The sequence below is a fragment of the Alligator sinensis genome, unplaced genomic scaffold (genome assembly GCF_000455745.1).
Source record: "Alligator sinensis unplaced genomic scaffold, ASM45574v1 scaffold352_1, whole genome shotgun sequence".
Taxonomy (NCBI): Eukaryota; Metazoa; Chordata; order Crocodylia; family Alligatoridae; genus Alligator; species Alligator sinensis.
This window is the reverse complement of record NW_005842223.1, coordinates 683,586-686,713: the sequence shown is the minus strand read 5'-3', so window position 1 is coordinate 686,713 and position 3,128 is coordinate 683,586. Positions and strand designations below refer to the sequence as shown.

Here is a 3,128-nt window from a genome sequence, read left to right as displayed (position 1 = left end):
CCCCTCCCCCGCGCCAATCAATGGCAAAATGGCGGACGGCAGCGATCTCGCGAGAGCGCGGTCTCGGCGCGGCCTGGTGCTGCGAGCGGCCCCGGGCTGCGGTGTTTCACGGTTGTGGCCGAGCTCGCTTCGTCACCGCCTCTGAGGAAGCGACCCTGAGCTCAGCAAATCTCATGCTATATATTATATATGTATAAATAAAATCTTATGCTCTCTCTAGCTACATCATGCTCTATATAGATAGGTGTGTGCGCACACATGCACATAATGTATAGACAATATTTCTAATGTAGCCATAGTCTATACTTTATATGCATGCATATGTGTGTGTTTGTGTATATACACGTATAATCTATATAATCTATCTGTATATTTATATGCGCGTGTATGTGTATACACACACAGGTTTCCCTTACTTTATGCTGTACGTGCGTTCCTGGAAAACGGCGCGTAACTCAAGTTCACGTAAAGGGAGCCTGCTTTACAAGGTAACAAGTAGGGACACGTTCCAAGAACCCGACTGACTGACCCCCAGACCCTTTCCTACCACTTCTACAAGACAATTTTGGTACTCGCCAACAAAAAGTGCAAATTTATCCTGCCGTTGACTTCCCTTCAGAGTAACAGAGCTAGCTGCTGTGTCTCTGCTCTAAATGGCCAGCCGGGGTCCGAGGTGGTAACTTATGCCCAACCAAACACATGCATGGGATTCACACGATACATCCCGAGATTTCAAGTAGGAGTATGCTGCCTGACCTGTTGGGGTCATTCTGTGTTCTTTGCAAAATATTTTTTCAGTAGTCAAAAAAAATGAGCAACAGCTAAGGGGTGCATTTTCCCAGGGGTACCTTCAGTCTAAAAAGGTTGAGGAGCATTGGACAGGCCCCCACATAGCTATTGCTCTTCACTATTTCCTGCCTTACAACTGTCTTCATGCAATACCTGTTACACTGTTTAGTTCTGTATGTGAATGGGAAAAGTGAAACTGGACACTGCTATATATTATTTTAACTAGGATCCAGAGTCTGGTCCACACTTTCCCAGCACCCCCTCCTCTTTCCCCCTCCTGCCAGTAACCAAGGGAATCCCTCACATCAACAGTTTGAGTCATAGAGTCAGTCATAGTCATAGAAAAGTAGGGCTGGAAGGGACCTCTAGACATCATCTAATCCACCCCCCAGCCTGCGGCAGGATCATCCCTGTCCAAACCATCCCATACAACCAGAATCTAAACTCAACATAAGACTACCCAACACAACATAGACCTAGACCCTGGGACTCCATGCAGTATGTATAGTCCAACATGTGCATAACTTCTAGTAAGTTCAGGGTCATATGGATAAAACCTGTGAAATATAAGACTATTCAGTTGCAGTACCTTGCATTTTTTGGCATGATTGCTTTCATTTGGATATTTTACGCACCAAAAAAGAAAAGGCTTGTATGAAGGTGTCATTGAAAGGCATCTTTTTTTCATTTACAAAAAGACAACTAACATGAAATATTAATAATTTATGGAAAATATATTAAAGGAAAAGTAGTTATAGATTAACTCACAGTGAAACAACTAGGTATTTTTCTTTTAAAGAGTGTCTGTTCTCACCAAGAATTAAGTACACTATATAACAGATGAATATTTTCAGATAAATATTTTTCTCATTCTGTTAGTGTCCTCTGGTGGAAAAATGCAGTACTGAGGTTATTTCTTGTATTCTGAACTTAAAGTTTTGGCATACATTTGTGAACCACCCACCTATCAGTTCCATAATGGGCAGAAGTACTGAAAACAGAGGATGAAGATTTCAGCAAAATATTGTTTTGAAGTCCAGAATGGACTAGAATTATATTGAAAATTGGAAGAAGGAAGATAGTCATTCTTTAAGCACATTTCTGTTAGAAGGAGAAAGCAGCTAGTTGTCCTTGACTTAATGTAGAGCTTGCCAGTTTTTAAAAAAGGGTTTCTTAAGGGCAAAACAAACCCTAGTAGTTTTTTGGGGTTTTTTTTTACAGTTGTAGTAAATTATGCACTAAGTTCAGAATTTTTAGCTTTAACTCTGTGCTTTAAATACACATTAAATTACTTACATTAAATTACATTCAAATAACGTTTTCCAAATTTGTACTAATGTGAATATTTGGGGCTAAATAATTTGACTTAGGCCACAGCGAGAATCAATTAAAGCCTTAGATTGGAGAAAGTCTCTTACTATGTGTTTCTACATCACTTAGCACAGTGAATCTCCATCCTTGGTGACACATTTGTGTACTAATGCAATATAAAAAAATGTCAGAGACAGGATGAGGACATAGTATTCCCTTTTTCATAATGCTACATTCAGTTTACTACATCCTGCTGCTTCTCAAACTGTTGAGTTGCCCTTCCCTGCAGCCAGAGGTCATTCTAGCACACAGTAGAGATCCCTGCTTGCATGTAGGCAGCCAGTTTGAAGAAGTTTTTAACATCACATAAATATAGTGTCAGACCTTTGTGAAGGAGACCTTTATGAACATATTGGAGACCTTTGTGAATATATTGGCTGAAGCAAGAATGCACTGAGGGTGCAGTCAAAGAAAAAAGTGAAGGAAAGGTGCAACATTGAACAGTACCAAATGGGGAAACTGGAGATGTGGAACCGAGACTGTACAGTTTTGGAGCTGGCAGACTAATGGTATCCGAGCTCAGAAAGCCACAGGATTTTCTAAATGAAAACAAACAACAAGGATTGGACCTGACTATAGGCGTCTGCACATAAAACAAGAGAGGTCCTGTTTGATCTGAAGAGCCAGAATAGTGGCAGAAGCTCACAATAAAAGACTCTTATGATCATGAAGGAACTGGCTGGAAAATTCCTTGGGCGGTATGTGACTACTGTCACAACCCAAAGTTGTGGGTTTTTTTGTTTGTGCGCGCTTCGGCATGACTAAATCATGTTCCCGCCAAAACTGCAGCTCTTTTGCATGGTGGAGTGTTCTGTTGCAACAGAGGACCCGCGTGCAGGAGCTTTTCCCGCCAGTTCTGTAGCTTTCTTTGCATAGTGCATTTCTTTTGCATTATAGTGATGCACGATGCAAAGGAGTTCCTGCCATTTGTATTAAGATTCGAGCCACATTATGGCCAGTCTTAATGT

At 41.1% G+C, this 3,128-nt stretch overlaps 1 protein-coding gene across 1 annotated transcript in view; it reads left to right on the top strand.

Moving 5' to 3' along the window:
• Positions 1-470: 470 nt before the first annotated feature.
• Positions 471-3,128, top strand: part of LOC102377350 — a 33,787-nt gene continuing 31,129 nt past the window's right edge. The window contains exon 1 of the mRNA XM_025208157.1: positions 471-488. The gene's annotated coding sequence lies outside the window, so the exon portion shown is untranslated. The remainder of the gene's footprint in view (positions 489-3,128) is intronic.